This window comes from Macaca nemestrina, chromosome 15 (genome assembly GCF_043159975.1).
Source record: "Macaca nemestrina isolate mMacNem1 chromosome 15, mMacNem.hap1, whole genome shotgun sequence".
Taxonomy (NCBI): domain Eukaryota; kingdom Metazoa; phylum Chordata; class Mammalia; order Primates; family Cercopithecidae; genus Macaca; species Macaca nemestrina.
In genome coordinates this window covers 7,494,762-7,516,254 of record NC_092139.1, presented here as the reverse complement: position 1 = coordinate 7,516,254, position 21,493 = coordinate 7,494,762, and the positions used below count along the sequence as shown (strand labels likewise).

Genomic DNA, 21,493 nt, shown 5'->3' with positions numbered 1-21,493 from the left:
CAGCTATCTGATGTCCAAGCTTTGCTGATTAGCTCTTGTCTTCGAATCACCCTGAAATTGGATGCAGTATCTCCCATTTCACAGATGAAGATATGGAGGCCCAGGGGTCAAAGGACTTGGCCAAGAAACATGACTAACAAATGACAAAGCCAGCATTCAAACTGGATGACCCAATTCTGATCCCCTATTTCACCCAGTCAGTTGCCCCTGGAAAGCCAGCCTGAGATTTTTATTTCCATAGCTCACATGATAACAAACCACTGAGTTGAGTTGCCAGATTTGGCAAATAAAAAATATAGGATATCCAGTTAAATTTGAATTTCAGATAAACAATGACTCGTTTTTTTTTTTAATAAATATGTCCCAAGTTGCACAGGACATACTTATACTAACAATGAGCCTTTGTTTATCTGAAATGCAAACTTAACCTCTCACCATGTATTCTATCTGGCAATTCTACACTAAGAGTTTTTATGCATAAAGCAAGACGCATCAGCTGTGTCCTTGGTTCTGCAAAAGCCTCAGGGCCTTTGCACTTGCTGGGCCATTTGCCTGGAAGGCTCATGCTGATATTCACCTCCTTCACCTCCTCTGGGTCTCTGCTCAAATATTTCACCACTGACGTTTTCCCTTGCCCGTCTATCAGAAGCAACCCATGTTTTCTTTTTCTCTTACCACCACCACCTGAAATACAACAGTTACATGTTCATTTGTTCATTGTCTCTCTCCTGCCATGGAAATGTGGGCATGTGTTTTGGTCTGATTTGTTCACTACCATGAGTAGAGCTCACAACAGTGTCCCATATGTAGCTGATACTCGGTGAATATTTGCTGAATGAGTGAATGAACTCTCTGCGAGCACGTCTTGGTTTCTGTCTGGAATACTGCCTGACTTGGGATTGTCACTCACCTGCTGAGTGGCAGTAGGCATGTCCCTGAGCTCCCCACTCCTTGAGCCGCACTCATCACACATCTCAGAGTCATTGGGAGATCAGGTGACAAAACAGCCTTGAGAGTCAGATGCAGACTTGCCGGAGCACGTGCGCAAGCATCCCGGGGAGCTTTTCTCTTCTTCAAGCACTCGTGCCCCAGACAACTAAGCCTCAGAACACAAACCCTAAAAAACAAATTTTTTCATTTTCGTCATGTGTTCAGAGCACATGCAAGCTCCTCCCACCTGCAGCATCACTGCAGACAGTGGCATCAAGCACTTCCGAGTCGGAGGGAAGGACAGCACACCAACAGACATCAGTACCAACGACGGCTAATAGTCTAGACGCCCGGTTCAGTTATCTGCATCACCTCATTTCATCCTCACAACTCTTTTGAAATAGATATTTTTGTGCCCAATTTACAGATGAGGAAACTGAGGCTCAGATTAATCAATTCCACTGCCAGAAAGCAATGGAACCATGTTTTAATTCAGCCAGCCTGACGGCAGTCTCTGAGCCCATTTCCTCACCTGTAAAGTAGGTATAATTATAGTGCTGCCTGGCCGGTCACAGTGGCTCATGCCTATAATCCCAGCACTTTGGGAGGCCAAGGTGGGTGGATCACCTGAGGTCAGAAGTTCAAGACCACCCTGACCAACATGGTGAAACCCACTAATAAAAAATACAAAATTAGCTGGGTGTGGTGGTGCATGCCTGTAATCCCAGCTACTTGGGAGGCTGAGGCAGGAGAATCACTTGAATCCTGGAGGAGGAGGTTGCAGTGAGCTGAGAGCATGCCATTGCAGTCTAACCTAGGCAACAAGAGCAAAGCTCCATCTCAGATATAAATAAATAAATAAATAAATAAATAAATAAATAAATAAATAAATATGCTGGCTTGTTGTGGGGATAAAATGAGACATTGTGTGTGAAGTATTTGCATGGGTCCAGGCAGGCAGCACACACAGGTGACCACCACAGGCAACCTTGCCCCCTCCCCAGCCTGAAAAAATCAGGATAGAGGATGTCATGTGAAGGCTATTACTCCAAGCTGCCCAGAGTGACCGATGACATGGCTTGAGGCAAGACAGCTATCCAGAGTTATCAGATTCACTTCCTTGGGTATTTGAAATAGGAAATCCAGAGAAAACGAGGTTACAGGAGTAAGGCCAGGTCAAGAGGTAGAGAGTGTAGCCATGATGGGTGGTGAGCAAGCTTGCCTTACAAAGGAGCTCAGGCCACTGGGGTCCAGTAGTGTAGGTTGTACACTGTGCACTCTGGGATCAACATTCCTATTCTTGCCTTTGACAACGGTGACCTCCGGAGTTGTGCAGTACACACTCTCAGCAACTGTACCCAGCAGCCCTGAAATTCTATTCGTTCATTGATTCATTCACATATATATTAATTTATTCCCACCATGTGATAGTCTCTTTCAGACCATGAGAGAGTAGCAGTGGAAAGATATTCAAGACGTCTCACACAGGTATTTTAGTTAGGGGAGATGGACGAGAAGCAGGAGTGACTGACAAGTGCCATGGAGAAAAAGAAAGCCCAGTGAGAGGCTGAGAGCAGAGGGTGGGAAGGCCTCTCTGAGGAGGGGCGGTCTCTAAAGCCAGACCTAGGAGGAGTAGGGGGAGGGGACTGTGGGCAGAGGCAACGGTGGGGACAAAGGCCCTGCGGTGACCACAAGAGCATCTGGGATGCTTGGCTCCAGAAGACCCTCCTAACTCCAGCTTTTCCTGGAGCTGATGGTTCCCCACAGGTGTCTTTATGATCCCACCACATTCCTTGGGGTGACTCAAGTTGGTGCCCAATTCTCACAGCCCAAAGAACTGCGACCCAACTTCCAGCTGGGGCCCCTGTCCCTGAACAGAGTCTCCACACATGGGCATTGCTGGCCCTGGTCTGTTCTCCTCTTCCAAGGCTCAGTGTCCCTCCTCAGCCAGACTTCTGCTCCACCCACCTCTGCTCCCAACAAGCTCCCAGTGAGCTGCCTGCATCTGCAAAACCAGGAAACATGATGTTCCCAGACATCAAAGAGTTTGCAAAAGATCGTGGTCACCTGAGACCCAGACCATTTCCTAAGGCTGCTGTTTAGATACCAAGTCCAGGGTTTTTCTTTAGGGCTCCAGTGAAGGGTAGAAGCTACCCTACACCTCAAGCCACCACCACCTCCCTTCCCTGGACCCCACCGTAAACCATGGCTCCTTACAACCCTCCACATCTCTGGCACTGGAGCCCTGATTTTGTTTTTATGGGGTAATATTCTTTCATCCCCAAACGCCATGTAGGAATTTGCTGGGGGTTGGGGGTGGGAACCACCTCATTATAACCAGAAAATTCAATTTACAGACATTTGGTTCTTTTATTTCCATTTTTTTAAGGAGAGAAAAGAAATCAGTCTAGTGTGGACATTTTGAGTCCCTTGCTTAGAGGTTCAAGGCATCTGTGACTTCGGAAAGGCTTCTTGGCATGAAGCAATAAACAGGCTGAGCAGATAAAACCACCCTGTGTTTAAAAGGCAGGCCTGTCTCTGAGGCAGAAATTTTATAGATAAAACAACAGAACGTGACTCAAAAAAGTCGTGTTGTGAAAATGGCCCCGTGTAGATACAAAATTCCTTACTCAGGAGCTAAGTTCTACAACAGCACAGGAACATTTGATCTAGATAATTCTCTATGTCTGGCTTCAAGGAGCCACTTTGAAGCCCCATTTTCCAGAGGAGTTTCGTGTTGCAAATACCACCTCCACCCCTTCAATGTTTCACTGCATCGAGGACCCTCTCTCTTTCTCCTGTTCATCAAAATGTTTGCACATGTTGTGAGGGAAAATGGCTTTCTGTCAAGTAAGTTTAAGAAACGATGGGCTCCAGAAAGGGAAACACGTTTCTTCACTGCGGGACTTCTCAATACCTTTTTTTTTTTTTTTTTTTTTTTGAGACGGAGTCTTGCTCTGTCGCCAGGCTGGAGTGCAGTGGCGTGATCTCAGTTCACTGCAACCTCCTCCTCCTGAGTTCAAGAGATTCTCCTGCCTCAGCCTCCCAAGTAGCTGGGACTACAGGCGTGTGCCACTACGCCCAGCTGATTTTTGTATTTTTAGTAGAGATGGGTTTTCACCATGTTGGCCAGGATGGTCTCGATTTCTTGACCTTGTGATCCACCCACCTCAGCCTCCCAAAGTGCTGGGATTACATTCTCAGTCTTTAATTAGGGAGGAGAGGGTAGAGTGTTTCGCAAGCTGTTACATTAAGTCAGAGATCTATCATGTGCAAGTGTCAGAAACCCACCTCAAAACGGCTCAATGCCCAACTCAGAGTGGAGTCCCTAACAGGGAAGTCCTATCAACAGCGTGCCCAGGGGCTCATGGAGTGACCTCTGTCTCCGTGGCTCTGTTTCTCTCTGTCCCCATCTTTCAATTTGGCATCTATCTGAATGCTGGCTTCACTATTTCCTACCGCAGAGAGGTTTCCTCTGCATTGCCACATGTCCAGGCCAGCAAGTGACCCTGGGAAGAGAGAGAGAGAGCCTCTTGCTCCCAGGAGAGGATATCCAGGTCTTGGCTCACCTCGCACACCAGTAATGGCAAACGGGGAAGGGAGCACCTGGATTTCCCAGCCTCACCTGCTCACCTATGAGTCAGCGTGGAGGTCAGGGCACTGGGTCAACCCCACCAGAGACCATATCGTAGGGCAGGCACCATTTCCCCAAAGCAGGGGGATGCTGTCACCTGAATCCAGGAAGGGACACTGGGTCAGTAAAAAGAAAACCAAATTTGCCTAGGCGCAGTAATCCCAGCACTTTGGGAGGCAGAGATGGGCAGATCACCTGAGGTCAGGAGTTTGAGACCAGCCTGCCCAACATGGTGAAACCCCATTTCTATTGAAAATAGAAAAATTAGCTGGGCATGGTGGTGGATGTCTGTAGTCCCAGCTATTCAGGAGGCTGAAGCAGGAGAATCACTTGAACTCTGGAGGCAGTGGTTGCAGTGAGCTGAAATCATGCCATTGCACTCCAGCCTGGACAACAAGAGCAAAACACAATCTCAAAAAAAAGAAAGAACGAAAGGATGAAAGAAAAGGAAAGGAAGGAAAGGAAAGAAAAGAGAGAAAGAGGAAGATAAGAGAAAAGAAAATAAAATTTGATAAAAAAAAAAAAAAAAAACCCTTGATGGCCAAGCACCCAGCTGAATGGGGGCTCTGCAGACAGACAGAGGCCCTGGGGGGCAGGCACTTACCCCCGACAATGGCCTTTCCAGCTCTGAATTTCCGCACGGACAATGGCCTTTCCAGCTCTGAATTTCCGCACTGGCATGGGTTTGCAGGTCATTAGCACTGGGTGCTATGTGCCCGTTGGTTTGTGAGCTCCCAGAGGACATGCCACATACACTGTTTTATACTTTCTGTATCTAACACGGGACTCTGCATATAGTCAGTGCTCAATGAATACTTGATCGATAGAGGAGTTCACAGAGCCCCTGTCCCTTTTCAGCTGTGGCCCTAACTCAGTCCAGTGTGGTTCCTGACTTCTCATCCACCTCCGTCATGAGACCATCTGCTGCAGGCTCCTGTCTCCTGGTTCAGTACCTGGCAGGTAGCAGGGACTCAAGACACAGCTGCTCAATCAGGGAGCGGCTGTCGCTTGCCGCTGGGTTTTGCTTGTGTGTTGGTTTTTGCGCCCCTGTCTTTGTTCCTACTTTGAATTTTAAACTCCTTTTGTCTGCTTTTGGAATAGATTCTTCTAGGGGTTCATTCTATCCTCTTGCATTAATTATTTAATGAGTATTACCAGGTGCCAGTCATTGTTCTGAGTGTGGTGCATACAACAGTGAACAACACGGACCAAACTTCTCCACACGAGGCTTTTACCCTAATAGGGCTGTTAGACAGGGCCCAGTAACACAGGGCAGGGGTGCAGAGAGGGACAAGGATGCCACTTTAGCTATGGTGATCAGGAAAAGCCCCGGATCTGAGCAGGGACCCCTGAGGACAGAGAGGGAAGGAGCTGCTCACATCACTGGGGAAGAGCATTCTGGTTTTTTTTTTTTTTAGAAAAAAAAAAGGCTGGAGTACAGTGGTGTGATCTGGCTCACTGCCACCTCCACCTCCCGGTTCAAGCAATTCTCCTGCCTCAGCCTCCCGAGTAGCTGGGACTACAGGCGCCCACCACCACGCCTGGCTAATTTTTGTCTATTTAGTAGAGACGGGTTTCAGCACCACCAGGAGCAGGATATCAGCCCACCCAGGACTCCTGAATCAGAATCTGCCACTCGCTCACCATGTGACCCTGGACAATTTGCCAAACCTTTCTGGGTCTCTGTTTTCTCATCTGTAAAATGGGCAAAATTATTTCTCTCATCTGTGTCCCTCAGATTGCTGGGAAGAACCAATGGGATAATCCATGGAAAGTGCCTAACACAAAATCAACTTAAGAAATGTCAGCCAGGTGCGGTGGCTCACGCCTGTAATCCCAGCACTTTGGGAGGCCAAGGCGGGTGGATCACGAGGTCAGGAGATTGAGACCATCCTGGCTAACATGGTGAAACCCCGTTTCTACTAAAAATACAAAAAAAATTAGCCAGGCATGGTGGCGGGCCCCTGTAGTTCCAGCTACTCGGGAGGCTGAGGCAGGAGAATGGCGTGAACCCAGGAGGCAGAGCTTGCAGTGAGCTGAGACTGCTGCTACTGCACTCCAGCCTGGGTGACAGAGTGAGACTAAAAAAAAAAAAAAAAAGAGAAAAGAAATGTCAACTGGCCAGGCACGATGGCTCACGCCTATAATCCCAACATCTGGGGAGGCTGATACGGGTGAATCACTTAAAATCGGGAGTTTAAGACCAGCCTGGTCAACATGGTGAAATCCTGTCTCTACTAAAAATACAAAAATTAGCCAGGTGTGGTAGTGGGTGGCTGTAATCCCAGCTACTTGGGAGGCTGAGGCAGGAGAATCGCTTGAACCCGGGAGGCAGAGGTTGTAATGAGCTGAGATCACCCCCACTGCACTCCGGCCTGGGCAACAGAGTAAGACTATGTGAAAGAGAAGAGAGAAAGAAAGAGAGAGAGAGAGAGACTGGCAGCCAGTACCACTCTTCATGTCGGCCTCACAGTTGACATTTCCTCAGGAGGGCACTTCTGAATTCCTCAAGGGAGAAAGAAAAGCCGTCTCCAGGAATGTCCTGGTCGTTGGGCACAGGGAAAGCAACATTGCTGATGTCCATCTGATATAGAATTCTCAGAAATGCTGTGATACACCTGTTGGCCTGTAGCTTTCTGGCTGGTTCTTGTTTGCACTTGGGGGTCGTCCTCAGGGCCTTGCAGGGACATTTTTTCTGGAGTTGAGAATCCAAAACAGCAAAACTGGCTCCTGCGACTCTTGTATTTCGACAAATTCATGACCTGAATGAAAGTGGCTCTGAGCTGCGCTAGGCCCTGCACACAGACACTAACTGGCAGTTTTGAAAATGACCATTCTGGAAATCTGCATGAGGATTCCAGAGTTCAAACTAAATAAGCTGCTAAAACTAGTCATCTCTCGAAATTTCATCTTTGGCAGACAGAAAAAAATTTTTTCAATAACTTTTTTTTTTTTTTTTGAGACAGTGCCTCCCTAAGTCGCCCAGGCTGGAGTGCAGTGGCGTGATCTCGGCTCACTGCAACCTCTACCTCCCGAGTTCAAGCGATTCTCCTGCCTCAGCCTTCCAAGTAGCTGGGATTACAGGCGCCCACCACCACACCCGGCTAATTTTTTTGCATTTTTAGTAGAGACGGGGTTTTTGCCACATTGGCCAAGCTGGTTTCCAATTCCTGACCTCAGGTGATCCATCGGCCTCGGTCTCCCCAAGTGCTGGGATTACAAGTGTGAGCCACCACACCCTGCCTAAAAATAACTTTTTTAAAACAAATAAAAATTTTAAAATAACTTCTTTTAGGCAGTCCATTCCATGGAATTGGTGGCACTGACCTCATCTGATGTCCCAGAAAGTTAGCCACAAAAGTTTCCATCCCCCATGACAGACAAACAGTTCCTCTCTGGGGCAATTCTCCCTGTGTCCACACCACAAATGCCCCTGCCTGTTTGGTGCGTCTCAGCAGCAGAAAATCACCAACCACAAAGCTTCCAGGGCAGGCATTTAAAATCAACCCAAAGACACTCCCCTTCCACATGCTTTGGGCTCCGTGCGATCTTTCCTAGTGCAGCTCCACACTCTTCCTTGCAGACAAGACTGGCATTCAAACCAGGAATTCTTTTAAGGGGCTCTGTGTGCAGGAATACAATCACCTCGAGCTCGTGTAAGAAGAGAGCTCCAGTTACTGGGGCTTCCGAAGGCTTTTAATAGAAAACATTTGTGCCAAATAAAAAGCTTCTCCTTGTGTTTTGCTTTAGCTGTAAATTATCTGCTCCAAGGATCCATCCAGAAATCCCTACTGAGGGCGAACTCCACAGCCTGGTTGGGTCCAGATTTGTTGCTCGGTCCAGATAGATTTTCAACTGCTGCATCCAAACTGCAGCCAGGGGGACAATAAGAACAGAACCTCTTTTGTTCTGATGAAACTGTTTTTAATGGTCCCTTCTAGGCCGGGCCCTAGTGGAAGTCTCAACAAGGCTGCTCATTGAAACGCCCTTGAAAGAGCCAAGTGGGGAGCGCGAGGGACCCTGGGGAGGGGCTGGCGGCCCTTTGCTCAGCCCTGGTGGTCCTGCCGCAAAGGAGAGCTGGGTTGTTTTATTTGTTGTCTGAGATGGAAAAGGGGGAGGGGGTCGGCGAGACGAGGACCGTCCCGCAAATTTCTATAATTACTGCCTGCAGAGTGTTAGGGACACACACACACAGTAACATCATCCCCTGGAGGGACAGGGGTTCCCAAAAGCTGAACACCCAGAAGCTGGTAGAGCAAATCCACTAAATGGAACAACATGTGTTCCCCGGCCCAAGAACTCCAACTGCTTTAAGGGAGGCACGTTTCTGACCACTTTACTTTTCATCTTGAGGCCTCAGGGGGCCCTTTGGTTCATGCAGAATCCAGGATACAGAAGGGAGGAAACAGATGGGAAGATACCAACCACTGCCAGGGCACAAGTAGCTGCCTGCTCTGCACCCCTCTTAAGCCCCAACGTCTGCAGGTGTCAGTCCTCTGAGGGTCCCCCAGTGGCACCTGAAGGATGCTGTCCACGTAGCAAGCGGGACAAAAGAAACAAGGAAACAAGCCGGGCACGGTGGCTCATGCCTGTAATTCCAACACTTTGGGAGGCCGAGGTGGGAGGATAGCTTGATCCCAGCAGTTTGAGGTCAGCCTGGGCAATGTAGTGAAACCTCCTCTCTCTACAAAACAAATTAGGAAAAAAAAAAAAAACCAGGCATGAAGGCACATGTTTGTAGTCCCAGCTACTGGGGCTGAGGTGGGAGGATCCTTTGAGCCCAGGAGTCTGAGGCTGCAGTGAGCTATGATCAGGCCATTGCATTCCAGCCCGGGCAACAGAGCGAGACCCTGTCTCTAAAAAAAGAAAAATGAAACAAAAGCTGTGATTTATCCCTCAGAGGGAGTTTCCCCACTTTTGAGTGAGATTTTAAGTTTGCCTCTGAAGAACATGCTCTGGTTCCCCACAAAAGCAATCAGTGGTTCTCGGCAGGGGGCAATTTTGCCCCCACAGAGAACATGGAGCAATGTCTAGGGACATTTTTGCTGTCACAACTGGGGAAAAGGGATGCTACTAGCATTTAGTGGGTGAAGGTCAAGGATGTTGCTTAACACCCTCCGATGCACAGGACGGGCCCCCCAACAGTGGAGGATCCAGCCCAGAAGAGAACAGTGCAGAGGCTGACAAACCCTGGGCTAGGAAGAGGTGACTCAGACCCCATTAGAGCACCGACTGCCGCAGAGATGGGAAGGACCCTCATTTGTTTGAGGTTCAGGAAGGATCAAATTGCTGTTTGACTGGTGGAGGCACAATTTCTCCTTTCCAAGTGCATTAGAACAAGGGTGACTAAGGCTCTTTAAAGAAACAGCTTTTAGGGTTAGTCTTTATTTGTCACTAAATCATCTTAAATTGTGTGGGGAAATGGAATACAATTCAAGTTGTATTACTAATCAATCTTTGAGTAGAATAAATCACACCGAATGATATTCTATTAAATCTGAAAGTAATTAAAAACCATGCAAATTTCTGGACTTCCATCAAATTTTGCTCAGCTCAAACCTCCTACCCTGCCCCAAACACACCTGCTCCCATCACCAGAGACTGTCTGGAGGTAGAACATGCTTAGTATTTGACATATTGATTTGTTAATCACATCTCTTTGTCTCTAAGAAGTGATGAGAAGGTCTGATATCAGAGAACTTTGAGCAGAGAGGGAAGAGGTGAAGTTTAGGATCTGAGTCCCAAGGTTTGAGTCCCAGCTCTGCCAGTGGTGTGACCTTGGGCAACCTGCCCCCACCACCCCAAAACCTGAATTTTCTTATCTGTAAAGAGGGAGTAAAAATAGTTTCCTCCTCCTAGGCTTTTTTTGTTTTGGGGGTTGTTTTTCTTGCTGTTGTTGTTTTGAGACAGGGTCTTGTTCTGTTACCCAGGCTGGAGTGCAGTGGTGCAATCACGGTTCACTGCAGCTTTGACCTCCTGGGCTCAAGCAATACTTGTGCCTCAGCCCCACAAGTAGCTGGGACTACAGGTGTGTGCCACCGTGCCCAGCTAATTTTTTGTAGAGATGGAGTTTCACCATGTTGCCCAGGCTGTTCTCGAGCTCCTGGACTCAAGTGATCCACCTTCCTCAGCCTCCCAAAGTGCTGGGATTATAAGTATGAGCCACCGCACCCAGCCTCCCAGGGTTCTTATAAAGACTGACATAAGACAATGGCTGTAAATTTCTCAGCATACTCCCTGGCCTCTGGGAAGCATCAGAAGGTGTTGGCTTTTTTTTTTTTTTTTTTTTTTTTGAGACAGAGTTTCACTCTGTGGCCCAGGCTGGAGTGCAATGGCGCGGTCTTGGCTCACTGCAACCTCCGCTTCCCGGGCTCAAGCGCTTCTCCTGCCTCACCCTCCCTAGCAGCTGGGACTACAGGCGCATGCCACCACACCGGCTAATTTTTGTATTTTCAGTAGAGACAGTGTTTCACTATGTTGGCCAGGCTGGTCTCGAACTCCTGACCTTGTGATCTACCCGCCTTGGCCTCCCAAGGTGCTGGGATTACAGGCATGAGGCACCACGCCCAACCAGCTATCTTTTATGGTCCAACCTTGCCCCTCTGCAGGCTCCATCCAGGAAGCCTGGAGTGATGGGGTCCATCCCCTTGCAACATGTTGGGCACCCCGGTTCTTTGCACCTACATAATTATATGGGTCCCAGTGACTTTTGTGGCTTGGAGTCTGCCTTCCCCTGGAGAATAGAAGCTCTGGGAGGGCACAACAGGGCTGTCTCAGCACCTGGCACAAAACTCAATAAATGCTTGTGAAATGAATGGCAAAGTGAATATTTGCCCCATGTGAAGAACCTGGCTCCAAGTCCTTGCTCTGCAACTTACTAGCTGTGGACCTGGGGTAACAAAAACAATAGCCTTCTTCTCTCCCGTGCATCTAAGTCATCAGCAGGTCCTGCTGCTTCTACCTTCAAGGTAGAGTCTGACCCTACCCACTTCTCCTGCCTTGGATCCAGGCTACGTCTTCCTGGACTGTGGCCCTGGAAGTCCACGCCACAGCCCACAATTGCCCCCCACCTTGCTGCCTGCCAGTATCACTTTGTCCCATTCCAGATGTTCCAGCTACCATGTCTCTTCCTTCGATATCACCACCCAGACCACCTTAGCAAAATCTCTCCCCCTGGGGGCAAGCATTGTCTTTAGTATCTTTTATTTATCTGCCGCAGGTTACCTTTCTCCATAGAAGAGTCTCCTTCTTCCTCATCATTGCATTTCTAATGCCTAGAACAGTACATGGTTCATTAAAAGAAAACTCCATAAATATTTCCCGAACAAATGACTGTATTGCTTTAATTAATTGATGGCTGACTAATTAATAGTGAAGGGCCCAGACTCTGAAGCCAGACTACCTGGGTTCAAATCCCAGTGGCTTCACATTCTAGTAGAACGTCCTGAGGCATGAGATTTGGGCTGTTTGAGCCTCAGCTGCCTCATCTACAACATGCGGAAACAGCCACATCCATTTTTGGGGTTGCTACAGGGATTAAGCAGGTCCACACTACGGACCAACTTAGCCCCACGCCGACATCTCAGAGATACTCGGTGACTGCGTGGGGAACGCGTTACTGCCCTGTAGTAGGACGAGGCTTGCCCATTGGAAAAGTACTCCCACGCTCTATTCTTTTAAGCAATTCAGGTGGGACCTTATGGAATTGCTGATATCTGACCATTTTAACCTACCAAAATGGCAGCTTCATTGGGGTTAAAAGATGTTTCCCCAGGCCACAGGGCTGGAAAGCGCAGGAGCCAGTCTTGAATCGGAACTCCTGCTGTGTGTTAACTGGGCCCCTTTGAGCCTTTAGAAGCTGGCGTCTGACGCCAAGAGAACTCCAGGTTCACTTTGTTCCTCCCTGGTGGCAGGGAAGAGGCAGCTGCCTAAACTGTGGTGCCAGGAGGGATGATGGCCACAAGGGCGGGCGAAGGCAGGGACCGCAGTGCAGCTGAGCAGGAGATGGCGTCTTGCATGGTAGGAAGAGATGCCCCCTACCCAGCCTCTGAGCCCATTCCCTGAGCACATCATGCAGCTCCCTTTCCTCTCTTCCTTTCCCCGTTCCTTCCTTCCCTCCTTCTCTTTTTCCTTCTTTTTCTTCCTTCCTCCCTTTTCTTTTGCCCTTCTTAGCCTTTCTTTCTTCATTTTTTAATTAAACAATGACTGGATTCCTTTCTAGCAGTTTCACAAGGGGTGAAATCACTTAGCAACCTTAATTATTTCCAACTTAATAATGTCCTGGGGTGGGGGGACAGGTCGAGCCCCCAGTGGGCGGAATGCCTTGCTGGGTAAGCCGCTCAGAGGCGGGCTCTGGAGCAAATGAAGCGTCCGACCAAATACTTCTCATATTTTCCCTCTCCCTGGTAAGGGCTTTTGTTTGGAGTGAACCTTTTTTTTTTTTTTCCTCCCCCGATAAACATGAATGACTACAGTTGACTGCAATTTTTTTCAGCTGGCTGTAGCTTCAAAGATTTCAGGGGTTTGAATTCCAGGCTTTAAATCACTTTTTTTTCCCTTTTTGCTCTCAGACACACCTATAGTAGATAATAGAAATATGAATTTCATCTTCAACTGAAAGGAAAATAGGGAGATCTGTTGTTGGGAGTAGAGGAGTTATCAGCGGGTCAGACTGGTGTGAACAGTGTGCAGTGGTGGAAACCCCATAGATCATCACCACCCACTGAGTAATGACAGGGAGGCCAGCATGGTCCTGCCAGATCATCTCAGCCAACAGTTAGCAAGCCCTGACAGTGGGCAGGCACCGGGCATAGCCCCTCATAGACACTGTGCCTCAGACCACCCTAGAAGGTAGGTTCCAAGCTTACCACTGAAAAAGTTGTGGCACAGAGAGGTTAAGCAGTGTCCCCTGGGTCACACAGCTCCATCATGAAGCTGAACCCAAATGCATTTTGCCTCCAAAGCCTGCCTGCCTCCCCCAAGACCTCTCCTTCCTCACCAAAGGAATAACACTCATGAGCAAGCAGCCATAAATCAAAACAAATAAAACATCTACTTTGAAGTGCTGCCGTGGCGCTTTGATGAGATAAAGGGCACAGAAGATTCTGGTTCGTGATTCCTGAAGAAACACTCGCCCATTTCCTGCCTCTCCCAACTGGCAAGACATTTTTGTAAATACCAAAGGCAAAGATTCAGACAGATTAGGGTTCAAATTGGGCACACGTCACTTACTGGCCATGTGATCTGTGATCTGGGACGGCTCGCTTAACTATTTCTAAGCCTCAATTTTCCTCATCTGGAAAATAGGGCTCATGGCAGCGCCTACCACGTGGGTCTGTGGAGAGAATTAAGGGAGAAATAACAGTGAGTACTCGATAAATGTCATCTATATTTTTAAAACTAAACAAAACAGTAATACGCTGGCAGAACTACAGAGGATGGCGGAGACTGCCGGGCGCTTGCCAGATGGTGTCTTTGCTGAAGGAGGAATTTTGTGATGCAGCCTGAAGACAGCCCCAAGTGACTTTCCTCAGCGTTTGCTCTGTGCCGGGCAATGTGCTACTTTCCTTCCAGGAACTGGCCCAAGAACATCGCCACGGTGCTCTCATTTAACCCCTGCGACAGCCCTAGGAACAAAGTCTGGGTGTCAGCTCCGTTTTACAGACTGGAAACTGAAGCTTGGAGAGAAGTCACTTCTTCAAGCTCACACAGCGAGGGTGGAGCAGTGAGGATATAAACCAAGACCAGTCCAAAGCACCCCTCCGCACCTCCCGACCCAGCTGTCCATCGCTCCAGGGTAGCCACTTCCTGCCATCTTATATTCATTAAAACTTTAGAACCCACCTACTGTGCATCAGCCACTGAGTGATCTAACACTATCATCGGACGGCACAGGGGTGACGTGCCGAGCTGACACCTTTGCTGTTTCAAAGGGACGGAAGAGCAAATGACCTAATACGTAGCCGACTTTGGGGAACCCGTGGGGACCCTTTCATAGCTGCTCCCTTAGCAATATGGTTTGCAGCAGCGCTGTCATAGGAGAACAAGGGTCTGGGTTCTTAAAAAAAAAAAAAAACCCACATCCCGCAAAGCAGCGGGGCATCCTCTGCATGGGGTGGGGGACGCGCCCCACCCCCACCCCATGCAGAGTAGAAGCAAATCCTGAATTCTTGAAGTTCCCCAAAAACACTTGTCTGGTCAGATGTTCCAACCTCCTCAAGGGTGCCTGGAGACCGGGCGATTCTTTGTCATGTTAATGAATCATTTTAATAGAGTGTTTTAACAAAAACATTCATCACCTTTTGTGCAACAAGGATTTTCTTTTTTGTTCTACTTAAATGGTTAAGTAGGTAATAAACGCCTATCAGCTCCACCACCACAGTCTGGTAATCCCTCCAAACCCTAAATCATAGGAGGATTATTATTGTCCTGATAAATTAACACTCGGAGAAAGCTGGTGGGCCAGGGTTTGGAGCTGTCTGTCCCACAGGACTGGGAAAGAAAAGCTGGGTTTTCTCTGAGCCGAGTTCATCAGCTGACAGCTGACTGCCCTCCAGCCTGGGCAACAGAGTGCGGTAGATCAGGGAGGCCCCACTCCCACCCACCAGGCCCCTGCAGCTGCAATGCCACCCCAGGGATGGGCGCTTCTCTCTCCTTGCAACTCCCCACCCTCTCCATCAGTTACAAAAGGCCCTACAAGGAATCTGGCCCTTTGCTGAACCCTCGGGCAACCAAAAGAAGGAAACAGACAGTACCTTGTCCTCAGGGAGTCACGGGCTCCTGAGGGAGCCTGGCAAGACTGTCCAGGGCCCCAGTGCAATCGTCACTGTGGTTGGCACCAGGAAGCCACGCAGAGGACTGGCATGGGAGGGGGCTTGGCAAAACTCTGTGAGGAGGAGACATTCATCCCGAGGCTGGGGTGGCTCTGATCTCCTGCGGGGCCTGGCTGAGCCACACTTCCAGAACTGTCTTCCATGTGGGTTTCTGCTGCGAGCCTGTTTCCAGAGGCTGCTGTCACAAAGTTCTGAACCTTGGATGACTGAAAACCACGGAAATGTGTTCTCTCACAGTTCCAGAAGCCTGGAGGCCAAAATCAAGATGTCAGCAGGGCAGAACTCCCTCCAAACCTCTGGGGGAGGAGACTTCCTGGCCCCTTCCAGCTTCTGGTAGCCCCAGGTGTCCTTGGCTGTGGCTGCATCACCCCAATCTCTGCCTCTATCTCCACCTGGTCATCTTCTCCCTGTGTGTCTTCCTATCGTCTTCCCTCTCCAGGTCTGTGTCCACGTTTCCCTCTCCTTATAAGGACGGTTGTACTGGATCACCAGCCCACCCTATTCTAAATGATCTCATTACCTCAATTAATTACACGTGCAATGACTCTAATTCCAAATAACGTCACATTCTGAGACCCTGGGGTTTAGCATCTCAACATATCTTTTAGGGGACACAATGCAACCCGTGAGAAAGAGACCAGGAGAGAGACCCTCAAGTGAGACCTGAAGGGCGAAACCATCTCGGCGCTTGCGGCACGCGCACACACGGTTGCGCTCCACTGTACACTACATGGCCCGGGACAGCTCCTCACCATGGTGAGAGGCAACAAGAATGGATGCGGGGCTCTGTCTGTCCTCGGGGCACCAGCTCGTGCTGTCGGTTCCAGCTTCTCCCTCCTCTCCCCATTTTGCATCCACCTTCCTTTCCCAACTGTCTGTTCTCCTGACTCCACGCACCTGGACCTGCCCAGGTCTCCTCGGGTCCCCCTTTCTGCTTTTGTGCTCTCCTCCCAACTTCCACAGCCGGCGCCTGGTGCTCTGTGTCACAGATGCTCCCCCTGCAGGTGCACGGAGTGGGACACACCTGGTCCCTACCTTCCTGAAGCCCTTAGCCAGGGACTGAAAGCCCAGTCCTGCCTCTAGGCAGGCCAAGCTCTGGGTGTCATTCACAGCCCCGAACTCCCTGGGATCAGGTGAGGCTGGGATTGTGCCTAAAATCACAGATTTCCTTGACTTTTTCCCTTCTCGGTTCTGCTTTCCTGACTCCAATAGTGGTTTCTCCTGGACATGTATCCCCAATAAACCACCAGCATGTGAATCAGTGATTCTGGGTCTGCTTCAGGGAAACTTGCTCTAATGCAAAGATATTTAGCAAAGTGATTTCAAACAGCAGGTTAGGAGTCAAACAGTCTGTGCTGAAGCTTATGGAAGCTAAGACCAGGGGCATCAGTGAGTGCGCCTGTGTGTATCCTGGGGTGCCACCCCATCTGGCCACACTTTGTGTTAATGGGGGACACACAAAGGGGAGACCTTAACCCACAGGACCAATAGGTCTGATCACACAGGCTGCCCTGCGCATGTGAAAAGTGGGAGCTGAGATCAAGCCCACTACGACTGTCGGGAGGAATGGACATCTTTGCTTACTAATTTTTGTTTTGAAAATAATGTTAGGCTTGCAGCAAGGTTGCAAAACCAGCAGAGTTCCTATCTGCCCTTCACCCGCCTTCCCCTAATGTTAGCATCTTGCATAATCATGGTACAAGGACATCTTTTTAAAACTCAGCTGAGGTACCCATGGCTAGCAGCTGCACTCCACCCAGAATGAGTGGGGGAGGCGGGGAAAATGTCTGCAGATCTGAAGGATGGGTAAGGTTCTCCAGGACGATAACCCTACCCTACCCCAGAAGCGGGGAAAGGCGTTCTGGCACAGACAGAGCAGCCTGTGCAAAGGTTCAGAGCGGAAATCCCATGTCCATTGTGCAGCTGAGGAGGGTGGTATTAGGGGGTCCTAGGGGAAGCAGGAGACAAAAGGGGCTACCAGACCCTGGCAACCACACCATGCTACAGCCAAGGGGACCAGGGCAGGTTCTCAGGGCCCTCTCTCCACCCCAGAGGTGGCTGTCTTCACTCTAAGAGAGTGGAGAAGGAGTGACCAAAGGATCCACAAACACACAAATACTCCACAGAGCAGCCAGGGTCCCAGGACCAGACTCATGAACAGGGGCTGGGGTCACATCCCAGCTGGGGCAGCCCTCTCCAAGCAGGAAAGGCAGCGCCCCAGGGCGCCCCTGGTGTGTGTGTTTGCGGGGTGGGGCCGGGAGGGCGGAATCTGGGCAGTCTAGGCTACCCCTTGGGGACTGACTCCACCCCACTCTCCTTCCTCAGTGGCCAGGAAGCCGCCCCTTCCCCTTCTTTCCTGGCTCACTCTTCCTTGGAGGTCCCTCCCGAAGACAGCTTTGTCCACATTATCAGTTGTGCACCCCCAATTCTACGCAAGCCTGTGCTGTGTCTCCTTAGAAAGAAGTCTGTCTCCTTCCTGATAAGCCCTGAGGGAAGGAGACTGTCCTTCTTTCCCCCAGCCTCAGGCCCACATCTGGACATCCAGAGGCACCCGAGAAGGCTGAGGTGCTGATCTAATTAGCTGAGTAAAGCAATTGGCACTAAGCTGTGGGTGGCCCAGGCTGCACCTGGGGCTGGATGTTGAGAGGCCACAAAGTGAAACTGAGGAACCTAGACCAGTGTGCAGGGGAGGGGACAGCAGACGGGGAGGGGCACACAGGTGGCTGTCCCAGGAGGTACTCACCTGGAGGCTATCTCAGACCAAGGACCCCTCCCATCTCCCTTCCTCACCTTTGGGGGAATCTCTGCCCTCCCTCCCTTCCCACTAACAGGTATCAAAGCCCCGCCTGGAGGACAGTTTTGCCCTCTCACAGATGGAAGCCGGCTCAGCTTTGACATCTGTGCTGAAATCATCCCAACCACCCCCATAGGTCTCCAAGGGCACCATCACTGCCAACCACAAATGACACCAAATCCACCAATGATGTACAAAGGGAATGCCTCGGGGAGAGGGGTCACCTAGTGGACCAGTAGTCTTGGGTGTCCATAAACTTCTTAAACCACTTTCACGTGAATTATGTTTAATTCAACAGATCACGATTCCAAATCTGCTTACACCAGCAGGCAAATCACAAGTGAACATTTAAGCTCTGTGCCTTGGTTTCCCCATCAGTAAAGGGGGGTAAGGAGGGCTCCTGCTTAATGGGGTGGTTGTAAGGATTGCAGTGGCAGAATCTATGCGAAGTACTCGGTCGGCCATTGTAAACTGAAGGCCCCTGCATTCTGCTTCTGCTGTAGTGGAGGAAGGCCGAGTTGGCAACAGCACGCCTGGATACACTCTTTCTGGAAGACGGTGTTGGAATATGGGTCAGAAGGCGAAACATACTTCCTACCAGCCATGTGATTTCTTTTTTTTTTTTTTTTTTTTTTTTTGAGACGGAGTCTCGCTCTGTCGCCCAGGTTGGAGTGCAGTGGCCGGATCTCAGCTCACTGCAAGCTCCACCTCCCAGGTTTACGCTATTCTCCTGCCTCAGCCTCCTGAGTAGCTGGGACTACAGGCGCCCGCCACCTCGCCCAGCTAGTTTTTTGTATTTTTAGTAGAGACGGGGTTTCACCGTGTTAGCCAGGATGGTCTCGATCTCCTGACCTCGTGATCCGCCCGTCTCGGCCTCCCAAAGTGCTGGGATTACAGGCTCGAGCCACCGCGCCCGGCCATGTGATTTCAATTACTTAACCTCTTCCTGCCTCCGTTTTCATACCTGGAAATGGGACTGGCAGTGCCTGATTCATAGATCGCCGTAAGGATCAAATTAATTGGTAAACAGGAAGTGCATTAAACCATGCCTGGATCCAGTGGGCCCTTGACTGATATTATGGCTATTACTTGGCCCAGATTCTATTTTTGCAATTGTAACTTCAACTTTTTTTTTTTTTTTTTTTTGAGACGGAGTCTTGCTCTGTCACCCAGGCTGGAGTGCAGTGGCCAGATCTCGGCTCACTGCAAGCTCCACCTCCCGGGTTCACGCCATTCTCCTGCCTCAGCCTCCCGAGTAGCTGGGACTACAGGCGCCCGCCACCTCGCCTGGCTAGTTTTTTGTATTTTTTAATAGAGACGGGGTTTCACTGTGTTAGCCAGGATGGTCTCGATCTCCTGACCTCGTGATCTGACCGTCTCAGCCTCCCAAAGAACTTTCAATTTTACAGTTCCTCAAGTGTCATACCATATGTGTATAATGCTGTTTCTTGCTGCAGAGCTATTTGTAATAGCAAAATGTTGGCAGCCACTTAAATATCAACCCATGGGGTGGGAACAATATACTCTAGATCAGCTGTCCCCAACCATTTTCCGCACCAGGGACTAGTTTCATGGAAGACCATTCTTCCACGGACTGGGAGGGGGTGGGTGTGGGGGATGGTTTTGGGAAGAGGCTGCTGCACCTCAGATCACCAGGCATTCGTTGGAGTCTCATAAGGAGTGTGCAGCCTAAATCCCTCGCATGTGCAGTTCACAATAGGGTTCATGCTCCTATGAGACTCTAATGCCACTGCTGATCTGACAGGAGGCGAAGCTCAGATCGTAATGGTCGCTCGCGGCCACCACTCACCTCCTGCTGTGTGGCCCCATTCCTAACAGGCCACAGACCAGTGCTAGTCCTTGCCCAGGGGCTGGGGACCCCTGTTACAGATCATCCATATGATGTGATTCTTTGCAGCCGTTCAAAAAGGATGACTGTATTTGGAATAATGTCCAAGATGTGCCTAAAGTTAAAAAAGAAACAAGAAAATGAAGATGACTAAACAATATGTGGTTATTCCATTTTAGTTTAAAAATTATGGTGAGGGTAGGCAAATATATTCTAAAGGAATTTTCACATACTGCTCATTTCTGGAGAAAAGGATTCACTTTCTCCATTTATGTTTCTATATTTTTATAATGAGAATATATGACTTTTGTAATCGACAAATACTAACCATAACAAGAAGTGCACATTGAAATGAAAATGCCCATGATTGCTGTCTTTGGAGGAGGGTGGGAACAAACTGTGGAATACTATGACTCTGGAAAGCGGGAGAGCCCAGCTCCAGAGGTCAAATTCCACTGCAGTGACCTGGAAAGGGCTGTCACATACTTTGCAAAAGGAATCTCAGGGCATCGAGTGTGACTTCAGGTAGGTGACCCGAGGGCTGCGCTAGGGGATATGTTGCTAATCAGAGGTGCAGGCAGACAAGGAGTGGGGCCTGCCATGCTCCATCAGCACCCTCAGGACACCTAGAAAGACCTGCCAGCTGCTCAGACCAGGGATACTTTGATCTAAGGGGCGACAGATGAGATTCTGCCTCCTTGGGATGTGGCCACTTCAAAATGGAAGAGGAAAGAGCAGATCGGGGGACAGAAGGCTGAGATCGGGGGAAGGAAGGCTGAGGTGGCACAGTCCTCCTTTCCTCCCATCTTCCTTGCACACAGCTTCTTCCTCAGCCATTCTAGCTTCATGAGATGTCACAGAGCTGTCCAGGTCCTAAGCATAATCAGTGCTAGCATTGCTGAGGGCTTTCTGCAGGCAGGCACTGCACATTAAGCACTATTTTATTTTTTTATTTTATTTTATTTTATTTGAGACAGAGTCTGGCTCTGTCACCCAGGCTGGAGAGCAGTGGCGCGATCGTAGCTCACTGCAGCCTCCACCTCCCGAGTTCAAGCAATTTTCCTGCCTCAGCTTCATGAGTACCTGGGATTACAGGCACGCCCCACCACACCCGGCTAATTCTTTTCTAGTTTCTGTAGAGACAGGGTTCACCAGGTTGGCCAGGTTGGTCTCAAACTCCCGTCCTCAAGTAATCCACCTGCCTCGGCCTCCCAAAGTGCTGGGATTACAGGCGTGAGCCACTGCTCCCGGCCGCACTAAGCACTTTCTAAGGCTCACTTTCTTTCACCTCCTGAACAAGCCTGTGGGTTATGTTATTATCCCCCTTCATACAGTCCAGAGCCCGAAGCTCAGAAATTTAAATATTTTTTTTCCAAGTCACACAAATAATAAGTTGTAGATTTTGCAAATCTTAACTAATGTGTGCATTTTTTTGTACAGATTACAATTTTCAC

At 49.4% G+C, this 21,493-nt stretch overlaps 2 long non-coding RNA genes across 2 annotated transcripts; one reads left to right on the top strand and one right to left on the bottom strand.

The window, feature by feature from the left end:
* Window positions 1-572: 572 nt before the first annotated feature.
* Window positions 573-20,149, bottom strand: LOC105470616 (uncharacterized). The gene is made up of 4 exons (XR_980626.3): window positions 20,001-20,149; window positions 15,319-15,643; window positions 13,796-14,190; window positions 573-1,117 (listed from the first exon to the last, which is right to left on the bottom strand). It is a non-coding gene; the product is annotated as an uncharacterized lncRNA (long non-coding RNA).
* On the top strand, window positions 12,495-16,654 carry LOC112424732 (uncharacterized). Its single transcript, XR_003015621.2, has 2 exons — window positions 12,495-12,583; window positions 16,005-16,654. It is a non-coding gene; the product is annotated as an uncharacterized lncRNA (long non-coding RNA).
* Window positions 20,150-21,493: the final 1,344 nt, after the last annotated feature.